The sequence below is a fragment of the Camelina sativa genome, chromosome 2, assembly GCF_000633955.1.
Source record: "Camelina sativa cultivar DH55 chromosome 2, Cs, whole genome shotgun sequence".
In the NCBI taxonomy this organism is placed as follows: domain Eukaryota; kingdom Viridiplantae; phylum Streptophyta; class Magnoliopsida; order Brassicales; family Brassicaceae; genus Camelina; species Camelina sativa.
Window position 1 is genome coordinate 3,986,713 of NC_025686.1, and position 12,402 is coordinate 3,999,114.

The window sequence follows — 12,402 nt, forward strand, 5'->3', positions numbered from 1 at the left end:
CATATTAGGGCATCTCCAACATCTCCAAGTACTGTCACTTACGAAGGAAAATAGCTCTCGTAATCTATATGAGTCAAGGACCATTCGGATGATTGGCAACTGTTTGTGTTGGGTTTGGACCCCATAGGAGAAGCCCAGTAAGGAGTGATTGTTATACGTGGTAACGGGCCTTCTGCGGGCCCAAGAAGAAGATCCGGCTGAGAAGAGGCATCGAGTCAAACTAGAGAGGAGATCGCGGGATCATAGGCCGAGATCTTCTGAGGAGATGAAGGAGATAGTTTTGAAGTTGTTTCTGTTTAAATACTCTGAGTTTCAATTAAGAGAAAGACATGTAATTTTCAACCAACACAATAGAGAATATATCAATATAAATCCAGTTCTCGTTCCTTCTTAGTTCTTACCGATTTCTACAAGCCTGCCCAGATCTTTATTAATCATCTAATACTTAAAATAGTTGTTTCTGATATCTAACAGCGACGAAGACCCTAACCTCGTAAAGATAGAAAGCGCAAGTTTGTTGTTTCTGAGAGTGCATGAAGGCCTTTGTAAATAAAAGGGGTATCGGGGTGACGAGCACTCAAAGAGTTACGAGATACAAGCTCCTTTCTGCATAGCTCACATAGATACAACATCTCATATCTGTCAGCTGCACGATAGAGTGATCTAACGTGTTGCTTTGCTTTCTCTGAGAGCATAGAGCCGTCGCTGTAGATGTACTCAACAAAAACCTCTAACTCTTCTTGTTTCAGCTCTGACAGAGTGATCTCCAGCTTGGAAGAAGCCTTAAATTTGTCGGATTCAAATATCTTCATAAACATCTTTGATCTTGCAGACTATATATGACAAGGAAAGAACATTAACAAAGAAAGCATATCATGGAAGATCATTTCTACAAATTTATAACTGAATCAGATAATGATAAAAAGTAAAAGGAGTTGAAGACAGAAGAAGTTGCAACCAGAATAAACTTATGAGCATAGATAGCTGCATCCTTATCACTTTCCCGTGCCTGTAGCCGTACATCGGCTTCTTGTTCTTTCAAATATTTTTGCCACAGCCTTGGACGCTGGCGTATGAAACTTTTCTCGTTATGATTATAGTCATAGCAATAATCTCTCAAGTACATCTCTAAAGCTTTTCTTTCTTTGTTCGGATCCACTTCTGTTAGTAGTGTTTCAATCTCTGCAAAACTCTTGCATCCTAAAAGCTGAGAAAAACTCCTGTAGACCCATTGATTATTCCTTTCTCCTAATTTTTTTCCCACTCTTCTTACACAATCCTGATATCGACAGAAACTATTATAGTCCTTATCATCGTCGAAAATATCATGGGAATCCCCGCTGTCTTCGAAGTCAACTTCCTTAAGACGTTTCAAAATACTAGAAGTGGATGATTTAAATTTAAAACTGCTGCAATCTTTCATACGTAGGCAATTGAGTCTAGAGAATGTGTTGACCCACCAAGGAATATCTTCAATCGCTGTTTGGTTTAGAACGAGAAGAAGAACGTTTCTTGAGATATCAGGGAATATCCTTAGCTTTGAGCATCCACTGAGATTAAGACACTCGAGAGATTTAAGGTTGATGTCGGTTGGAAGTACCTCCAACTTTGTGCAATCTTCCATGCTCAAGTAAGTCAGCTTATTGAGATTCTCAATAGATGAAGATGGTAATTCCACCAAACTTGTGCAACCCCCGAGATTCATCCACTCAAGATTGGTTGCCAACAAAAGATTTGGGATTTCTTTCAGCTTTTCAGATCCCGACAAATCTATCGTCGTGAGGCATGTAAGCGACTGAACAAAAGAATAAAAAGACAACAAGGAGAAAGTGTCAAGAATAAGATATGTTCATCTAAAATGATTTACCTTTCCCAAAGTTATAGAATTAGTTATACCATTACCTGCACTCCTTCCCATAGTTTCTGACTCTTGATTTCTTTCATATGAAGAGTTTTGAGATTCTCTAAACGCAGGTTAGAGGGGAATTCTTCAGTAGCTGTTCGATTTAGATTAAGCCATGTAATATTACTTGAGATATCAGGAAACCTTCTTAGCCGTGAGCATCCACCGAGATCGAGCCTGTCGAGAGATTTAAGGTTGAATCCTGACGGAAGGGCCTCAAGCTTTGTGCACCAACTCATTTCCAACACCAATAGTTTATGGAGATGCCTGATAGAAGAAGTAATTTTCACCAAGCTCGAGCAATGTCTGAGCAACAATTTCTCAAGACAAGTGGCCATCGAGAGATCTGGAATTTCTTTCAAATTTTTAGATCCCGAGAAATTTATACGCTTGAGACCTGTGAGAGGCTAAACAAAGGCAGAGCAAACGGAAAAAAACATATGTTACACTTACACATACTAAAAAAAAAAAAAAGAACTCATCCAAAAATTTTAACTCAAAACTTACATGAACTCCTTCCCACAGCTTCTCGAGCTTGCTATTCTGCATTTTGAGCTTAACTAGATGTTGAGGACAAAAATTAGAAGGCAAACTTCTTAATGGGCATCCTATCCAGCTTAGTACTTTGAGTTTTGGGGGCAAATAGTTGAACCCTTCGGATATGTGCCATCTGACATTTTTATATGGTTTATTGTTAATCTTTAGAAAATAGAGATTGCGCATCTTTTCAAAGGCTCTCTTGTGAATGTGCAACTCATCAATCCCCGACATATCCAACAATATACCTAAGACTTTTTTGGTACCCTGAAAAAGATAATATTAGAAGTAAACAAAATCAATATTCTTAACAAGTGACTGCATTTAGATGACAATGCTTTAATCATAAGGAGTGAACGATCAAAGGAGAACTTACAGTATTATCCTCAAGTACATCGCAAATATCCTTACAATCCAACAAGAATTCTTGTTCCCCGGGTTCGTTAGACTGTGTACGAACAATTTCTTTGCCCATTTCTTGTACCAAACAGTGCATCCCAACAACATCTCCTCTTACATGTATGAGGGATTTATCAACTAGGTTTTTCAGCCCTATTTTAACATCCAAATCACTATCTGCGAGGACCATTTTGATGTAATCAATTTTCGCACCGTTGAAGAGACATGCGATGTGACGAAACAACGCTTTATCTTCTCTGCTATCTAACTCATCATAGCTGACTCTCAAAGTCTTCTCAATTTTTCCATCCAGTCTATTACGAAGCCTAGGCAGCATATCCAGCCAATCCTCTTTGCTCCTGCCTCGGAATAACGAACCAAAAACTTTCAGACCCAAAGGAAGACTACCCGCACGCTTTTGTACTTCAGAAGCAAGTCCCATGAAACCATCAGGTGGATAGTCTTGCCTAAAAGAAGATCGACAAAATATCTGAAGAGCTTGCTTTTCAGATGGGAGGCCAACATTGTAAATAGAATAAATACCATGAGCTCTCAAAAGATGCTTATCTTTAGTAATGGCAATGATTCTGCTCCCAAGCCCAAACCATTGAGTTTGACCAGCCAAGGCATCCAACACAAGATGATCATCCAAATCATCAATAACAATAAGAAGTTTATGGTGCTTTAGCCTCTCTCCCATTACACCAATATGATCCATCTTTATGTCCCTTTTCCCTAATATCTCATACAAGAAATTTCTTTGCAAATGCAACTTCATATTATAGTCATCTGGGTTGGCTTTATGGTAATCCTTCCTACACTTAGATACAAAAGCACTGTCTATGTAGACACTACCTTGGAAATGACGAGAGAGACGACTAAACAAAGCTCTTGCAATAGTAGTCTTGCCAATTCCCGAAGAACCCCAAATCCCAACCATACTAACGCAACAATGAACTCATCTCTCCTATATGATCTTCAATGCCAACAAAATCCTCAACATCATCCTTTGATGGATTTAAACTAAGTTTAACCAAAACATCATTGGCGAGTTCTTCTATCATTTTTGCTTCACTAACCCTAAAACAACAAGAACCAATTAATCAACAACACACAAAGCAAGCAAGAAACAAACTAAGTATATGAATAATCAAATCAAGAGACCGTACCAGTTTGCAGAGTGATATCCGAGAGTGTTAGCTACATCGATCAAAGCTCTCCTCCATAGATGAATCTCATCCTCTGTTCTGTTCTGACAAGTCTTGTCAAATATTATTCCAAAATCTCCGATCTGTTTCCTAACATGAGAAGGATCCAAACCGTAGAAAACAGGAATCACCACCAATCGATTGCTTTCATCTTTGCATCGAACAATCTCAAGAAGCTCATTTAAACACCAGCTCGAAGAAGCATAGTTTTTGGAGAAGATAACAACCGCGATTCTTGAATCCCTAATGGCTCGTTTAAGCTCGGGATCAAGCGATTGGCTTCTCTCGATCTCGTTATCTTTAAAAGCAATAATCAGTTTCCGATCTAACTCTTTTAGAAAGTGGCTGAGGAATGTTTGACGGACATCTTCACCGCTGAAGTTTGGGAAGACGTCGTACACCCAATTGCGACCCATTCGTACGTACCTTTTTCGTCAATGGAGCGACCGAGGAGTCGAGGACTGAGATTTTTTGAGAGACTAATCAGAGAAAAGAAGTAAGAACTCAGCTTCGTCAAATAAGTAGCCTTCTGGGAAATTTCCAATGAAATATTGATTAAAGTTTTCCAGCTTACGTACGTACTGTGTCCGGTCAACTAAGAAGTCAAACGAAATGCCTTAATGTGCCAGTATATGCAATTCCCCCACACATCTTCAAACTTCAATCATATCATTGGCTTTAATACCACACTACACGACTTACACATTGATTACTTGTTGGTTCACTTAAACAACTCACAGTAACTTTCTTTACTACGAAAAGATTTTACAGCAAAGACAAACAATAACAAAGTGAGTGAATCTCACATTACCAAAAATTGTATAGGCTTGAGCCCCAAGTTCCAGCATTAAGGTATGATTTCTCGCATCAGATCCCGGTCCCTTAAACTGAATCGTCCCTGACAACAAGACAAAGAATGAGGGTTAGTTAACCTGGAACCACCAGTGCGATCTGAGACTTTCACACCTAGTTGAGATCCAATGTTTGATATTAATTGTGCAACTTCACAAGTAGAAGGAACTTGGAACTTCAAGGTAATCTAAAACACAGAACAAACATTTTTATCATCGAAGTTATGCATCAAGGAACATTCAGAAGTAAGTCATATACCCAAATTCTCGAAACTAGAGAAACAAAAAGAGAGGGATCATTCACCTTTTGACCCCTGACAGCAACATTGAAACGTGGGTAAGAACCATATTGATTTCCTTTACTTTGTATTAGTTCTTCAATCCGAGCTCGTTCTTTCTTGGCAATGTCTACATAGTTTGGTATCTACAGGAACGGTAGGTGACTTGTCATTAGGCTGCAAGAGGTTAAGATATCAACACAGTAAATAGACTAATTCATCTATCAACACCAACGATTCAAAATTTTGTTGTTTGTGAGTGTGTGTGTGTGTTTACAAAACCTCATCAGATTCAGCATAAGCTACTCCAATTGCTCCAAAACTGAAGAGAGCACCCAAAAATGCAGGTGTCATGGAAAAGCATGGAGAGTCGTTTAAGGTGCTGCAAGATCTCAAGAATTGATTTACTTTTGAATAACTCTGCTGCTCAAAGGTTCCTGCAAAAATCAAAAGACACCATTTTTACTAAGAGACAAAGATTCTACTGGAAAGAGAAGTGACAAAGAACTCGTAATCGTCTCTAGATCATAAGCTAAACACCAAAAATCAAAATTCCAGTTATGAAAATTTGAAAATTGGAATGTAATGGGATCATACTCGTGCTGCTTACAATTCTAGAAAAGTTCCAATTTTTAAACGAACTACCAGTTCATACAATCAAATGGGTTCAATTGAAATACACTATGAGATCAAGGGATCGTCGAATTGTAAGAAATTTACAAAATTCTTGAATTCAATAGAATACCGGTATGGAAACAGCGACGAAGCTCTCGTGCCCGTGGGTGGGAAGGAACCATGGATTTAGAGTGGGAGAGAGATCCGCGCCATGCTCGAGATGCTCGAAACAATTTGTCCAGAACCGCCATTGGAGTGGTTTTTACACAATTTTTCTCGAGCTTCAAGGGTTTATGAGGTTTTTTGAGGATCCCATCCGATCGTATATTAAAACAACTTGTTTATGTGATTAAGAGAGAAACATTCCAGAGATAACCAACCGGTTCTTCTGTTCAATGAGAACCGGCTTAAATGGGTCTATAAACCCTTGAAGCTGATTCTTATTAAATGAGAAATATTCCAGTGGTGTATGACTCTGATTCTTATCTTTTTGTCAACGGATATTAAATTTACTCAAATGAGCCAATTGTATGGAAATATTGTTTCCGTATGATGTATTGCGGTTTCTTAGAAAATTTTCATGCCAAATTTTCCGGTTTAACAACCGCGATTCTTGAATCTCTAATGGCTCGTCTAAGCTCGGGATCAAGCGATTGGCTTCTCTCGATCTCGTTATCATTGAAAAAAATAATCAGTCTCGCAACACCAACGAATCAAGTAGTTAGTTTTGTATTTATTTGTTAAAAAAATGCCTAATTAGGAGAATCACAATTTCCCACAAAGAAATATACTGTACCAAAGGTCTTTGAATCGAGAGCATCAATGATTTGACATGAACCATCGAACTTAAAGCCTCATTACATCTCAACATTGAAGGGAGCTCCGACCAATCCCCTGCCAACGTAATTAAGGATCATTATCATGGAAGGATCCAGCGTTTCGGAGATTATCATATAATTGTCGATATGTCGTCACCAATGCAATATCTCACCCAACAATTTAGTCCAAATCTTATAAGTTATAACAGTATGGTTGTGACATGGACGGTACATGTGCGCAGTTGTTAACGTGAGTACTTCTTAACCTTCTAAAATATTTTCTTTACTTCCTGAAGAAGGAATCAATTTTATAAGTAGTTGTGTCATTTGTTTTTACGAAACACAAAACGGATCAAAAAGGTAAAAACAACTCTAATTGCAGTTTCAGAGAAGACACAATATTGCACTAAAATGATCTGAATATATTCATCACGTCTCAATGCGTTTTATAGTTTTACAATATCTGAAGCAAACTAAAAACAAGGACACAACTCCACTAGCTTAACCACTAAGCTAGTTTTACGCAGAACAGAATTGACTGAAACAAACTAAAGAGAACAAGTCTCTTTTATTTCTAAACTTGCGGAAACAAAGACACGACTCAATAAACTCAACAATCCCTCCCCTAAACTGAACTCTCTCAAGAACTCAGTTCAAAATGCTCATCCCAAAAGCTTCACGAATTCTCTGAAACGTTAACATCTTTAACGGCTTTGTCATGATATCGGCCAGCTGCTCCTCTGTGTTGCAGTAAACAAGTTCAATGGCTCCTTCTTTAACCAAATCCCTTAGAAAATGATAACGAACCTTGATATGTTTGGATCTCCCGTGTAAAACAGCATTCTTAGACAGCTTGATAGTAGAAGTATTGTCACACAACAACACCATTTCTCCTCTTTGATCGTATCCAATTTCCTTTAGAACTCTTCCCATCCAAACAGCTTGACAAGCACAGGTTGCCGCTGCAACGTACTCTGCCTCAGTGGTTGACAACGTCACAATGGGTTGCTTTCGTGATGACCATGCAATGGCTCCTCCACCCAACAAAAACACATAACATGAAGTACTCTTGCTATCATCAATGTCTCCCGCATAATCACTATCCGTGTAACCGATGAGCCCTGTTCTTCCTCCTTTCTTGTACCAAATCCCATACTCTAAAGTACCTTTCAAATATCGCATGACCCTTTTCACAACACCAAAGTGCAGCTGTGTTGGACTGGCCATGAAGCGACTGATGAGGCTCACCACAAACATCAGATCAGGACGTGTTGCTGTTAAATACATTAAGCTTCCCACCATCTGCTTGTACAGAGTTGCATCGACCTTCACACCTGGCTCGTCTCGACCAATTTTCTGACCAGGAACTATTGGACTGCAGACAGAATTAAAATTCTGCATTCCAAACCTCTCAATGACATCTGCTGCATATTTTCTTTGACAGATAAAAATGCCATCGTCCCTTTGCACAACTTCTATGCCAAGAAAATATCTCATTCTGCCTAAATCAGTCATATCGAACTCCCTTTTCATAGACTGCTTGAACTCAGCTAACAACTCATCATCATCACCAGTAAAAAGCAAGTCATCAACGTAGATGCTAACGATGAGTATTTTACCTCTTCTGCGTTTGATGAACAAGGTTTGTTCACTGATGCTGCTCTCGAAACCTTCTCTGATAAAGTAAGCTTCAATGCGACTGAACCAGGCTCTTGGTGCCTGTTTTAGTCCATACAGGGCTTTGTGCAATTTGTAAACCATATGCTCCTTCCCGTTTGCCTCATAACCTTGAGGCTGTTCCACAAAAACATCCTAAGATGCTTACAAGTTGATGTTGCGAACAAAGAAGAACTATGGCATCATCGATATGGTCATCTCAGCCAGAAAGGTCTTCTCATCCTGCGTAACAAGGAGATGGTCACCGGATTACCAGACATTGGCCAAATGAAGATTACATGTAAACCATATGCTCCTTCCCGTTTGCCTCATAACCTTGAGGCTGTTCCACAAAAACATCCTCCTCTAACTCGCCATGTAAGAATGCCGATTTCACATCCAGTTGATGAATACCCCAACCTCGTTGAGCTGCCATTGCGATAATCATTCTTACAGTATCCATTCGAGCCACAGGTGCAAAGACTTTTGTGTAGTCGATTCCATACTCTTGAGCATAGCCTTTCACGACAAGTCTGGCTTTGAATTTGTCTACTTCTCCCTGGTCGTTGAATTTGGTTTTGTAGATCCATTTCACTCCGATTGCCTTTGCTCCATCTGGAAGCGTCACCAATGACCAGGTGTGATTCTTTTCAATTGAACTTATCTCAGCATCCATCGCCTCTTTCCACCTCAAGTGCTTTGCAGCTTCCATGAAAGTTGTTGGATCTGAGATGACCATGAAAGCCATTATTTCAGGTCCAATTCTCGCCATGTTTGCCTCATCTTCAGCATCAGATAATTCTTCTCCAGAGGTGTAATCATCGTGCCAAGCAGGTGGCCTTCTTGGTCTACCAACAGTTGAGGTTGTAGCTTCAGTGTTGACTTGAATGGGCGAGGGAGAGTCCTCACTTTGATCTCCTGCTTCTTCGTCTTCATTTTCAACACAGTCGTACTCATCTTCCCACTCAAGCTCCATGCTTTGTTCACTTGAATAACTATCGTCCCACTTCCATTTCTTTTCCTCTTCAAAGATCACGTCTCTGCTAACATGAACCTTCTTCTCTATGGGATCAAACATTTTAAAAGCTTTTGATTCGCTACTGTAGCCAATCATGACACACTTCAGGCTCTTGTCGTCAAGTTTGGTTTGTTTGACATCGGGAACATGGACGTATCCGATGCTACCAAAGACTCTGAAGTACTCAACCGATGGCTTGCAACCACTCCATGCTTCCTCCGGTGTCATATCTTTCATGATCGCTGTAGGAGATCGATTAAGAACATGATTTGCCCACTGTACTGCATCTGGCCAAAAAATCTTTGGCACTTCCTTCTCTGATAACAACGCCCTCACCATGTTCATAATTGTTCTGTTCTTGCGCTCAGCGACTCCGTTTTGCTGTGGAGTGTATGCATTGGTGAGTTGTCGCTTGATCCCGTGTTCTTTGCAAAACTCCTTGAACTCGGTAGAGTTGTACTCTCCTCCTCTGTCAGTTCGCAGACACTTAATGAAACTCCCTGATTGCTTTTTAACAAACGCCTTGAACTCTTTGAGAATGTGGAACGCCTCTGATTTCTCTACTACAAAGTATATCCACGTTTTCCTTGAGAAATCATCAATGAAGCTAATTAAGTACCTCTTTTGGCTATTTGATGGTGGATTAATTGGACCGCACAGATCAGAGTGGATGAGTTCCAGCTTTTCGGTTGATCTCCATTTGCTCTGTTTTGGGAAAGATACTCGGTGATGTTTCCCTTTGATACATGCTTCACATGTAATCTTCATTTGACCAATGTCTGGTAATCCGGTGACCATCTCCTTGTTATGCAGGATGAGAAGACCTTTGTGGCTGAGATGAACATATCGATGATGCCATAGTTCTTCTTTGTTCGCAACATCAACTTGTAAGCATCTTTCCTCCATCGCCTTATCGCATGTCTCACCTACCAGAACGAACATCCGATTTGCAGTCATAACGGACTCTGCTATCTTTCCTTTTGAGGGATGATAGATGCTGCAAGTTCTTCGTTCTCCTCCTTTGAACAAGACGTCCAGCTCCTTCTCTTGGAGTTGCCCAACACTTAGCAGATTGTTCTTCAATTCAGGGACGTAATAAACGTCATTAACCACATAGCTTACTCCATTGAGTGTTATCTTCACCACTCCTTTTCCACCGACCATCAACTTGTGGTTATTCCCGAGTTTGACATTGTGAGTGAATGTAGTGTCCAAACTCGAGAACATGTTTCTCTCACCACACATGTGGTTTGAGCATCCAGAATCTACGAACCAGACATCTCCTCTTCTGGTCCCTTGAAGTTCAACATGAGCCATAAGAAGAACTTCTTCCTTTTCATCAATCTCTGCAAAATGTACACCATTGTTCCCGCTTGGACATTCATAGGCAAAGTGTCCGAGTTAGGTTTGTAAGACTGCAGAGAAGTTACCAGATCCTGGAAGCTTTGTACTTGATTGCTCTATCTCAGCAGGAAGGTTTTCACACTCACTTTGTGACCTTGGCTCTAGCATCAACTTGATGCCACATTCTGTTGCTGTGAGACTTGGGATGACAGAATTCAAGCCAACTCAGATTTCTCTAATCCTAGCTGATAGATCCAGAAGAACTCCTGAAGGTATTTTAGAGGATATTCCAGTTGAGGTTGGCAACTTCATGATTCCCACTGACTTTGTGGTGCTGAAGTATGATCAAGAGCCTAAAGATCCTCTCATCTTAGGAAGATCTTTCTTGGCTACAGCTGGTGCCATCATTGATGTGCAGAAGGGACACATAGCACTGAATGTGGATGGTTTGAGTTTGAATTTTGAGATGGATAAGCTGAGGAGGGCTCCTACTATTGATGGACAGACTTTTTCTGTTGAAAAAGTTTCTGCAACACGAGCATCAGGCTCAGTGTCGATCGATGCCACCAAGAGGGTATCGATCGACACCCCTCCACGACCGCGACAAAGCTTGTCCAAAACTGATGCTCCAAGTCAGAAACCTATTCCCAAACAGAAGAGTCATCAATCCACACTCCAGAGCCCTCAGGTAAGGCCAAGGTATGCATCTTCTTCTCCTAAACTTCCTCCTATCATCAACAAGAATTTCAAAGAGATAAAAACTGTTTTGCAGTTAACCAAGCCACGAGATTATCGTAGAGCGCTTGTTTCTTCTGTTGATGATTTTGCAGGACATAAGAGAGGCAAACCAATCCCTAAATCCCACCCTGGTCCTGTTCCTCACATCCTTGGCAAGCCTCATGCACCTAAAGCTTATACACCACCTTGGATGAAGAGGATTTCAATGCCATGTTCTGATCCTCCAGATGCATGAGCTCCAACACAGTCAAGCTAATGACTGAAAACAAGCGCTTAGTGGGAGGCAACCCACTGGTAGGTTTTTCTTTTTCTTTTGATTTTGATTTTTGTTTATTTTATTTTTATTTTTGCTTTCCTCTTACTTGATAACACTGGGGACAGTGTTGTTTAAGTCTGGGGGAGGTTAGTTACTAACTATGTTTTCTGTTTTTGAGTTTCAGTTGTGTCAGTCAAAACCATAAAGTTTGAGTCAAATTTTTCAAAATTTTTCTTTTTGTCTTTGGGAATTATGATCTTGACTAATGATTTCTCTTATTTGGCTAACACTCTAATGATTATTTGTTTATGCTTGATCTCAGAACTGAAGCTTAGAAAGACTATGAGCCTTATCAACAATCCTGAAAGCCCTTATTCAATGGATATCTGATTGATCTAACGTTGTCTCAACTTTTATCAGGATTTTAACCGGACTTAATCTCTTACTTTGGGGTTGGAAATCAGTGGACTAGACTTCTTCTTCAGGCCATACAAGACAGTGCAATTTTTCAAAGTATGTCTCCCCTCTCTCTTCCCTTCAGTGCTTAAAAAAAATCAGAAAAAGAGAATAAAAGATGAGATGATTTTGATCAGTTTAGAGAGGTAGGTAAATTACCAGTGACCTCATTATTCTACTCTTGAGTCAAATGATCACACAAAGCTTGGAAGTGAGGGGTAGGTAAATTACCAATGACCCCGGTATTCGCTTACACCTTTGATTAAGAAAAAAAATAGAAAGAAGAAAAAAATAATGGAAGTGAGAAAAGGGAGAGGAAAGGAGA

The 12,402-nt window shown here is 39.9% G+C and overlaps 1 pseudogene; it reads right to left on the minus strand.

Annotated features, from left to right (window-relative positions):
* LOC104717188 lies at positions 352 to 6,116 on the minus strand (annotated as a pseudogene).